The sequence below is a fragment of the Plasmopara halstedii genome, assembly GCF_900000015.1.
Source record: "Plasmopara halstedii genome assembly, contig: Scaffold_3060, whole genome shotgun sequence".
Lineage (NCBI taxonomy): Eukaryota > Oomycota > Peronosporomycetes > Peronosporales > Peronosporaceae > Plasmopara > Plasmopara halstedii.
This window is the reverse complement of record NW_020189964.1, coordinates 835539-835759: the sequence shown is the minus strand read 5'-3', so window position 1 is coordinate 835759 and position 221 is coordinate 835539.

The following is a 221-nucleotide window of genomic DNA, read 5'->3' as shown; positions in this document are numbered from 1 at the left end:
CATCTTCGCTCGGCTGGGTCGCACTCAGCACGCGGTTAATCACGTGTAGCTGCGCAAGGTTCGCAACGCCATGTTCAGAGCCAGTCATCTTTAGCGACAAGGCGCTGTTAAACGCCAAAGGCGAGTCCACTGCCTTCTTAATGATATGATCTGGATTTGTGACGTTGTCAATGGGTTTGGTCATTCCGTCAACTTGAGAGTCTGCTCGAGCAAGACAGTCC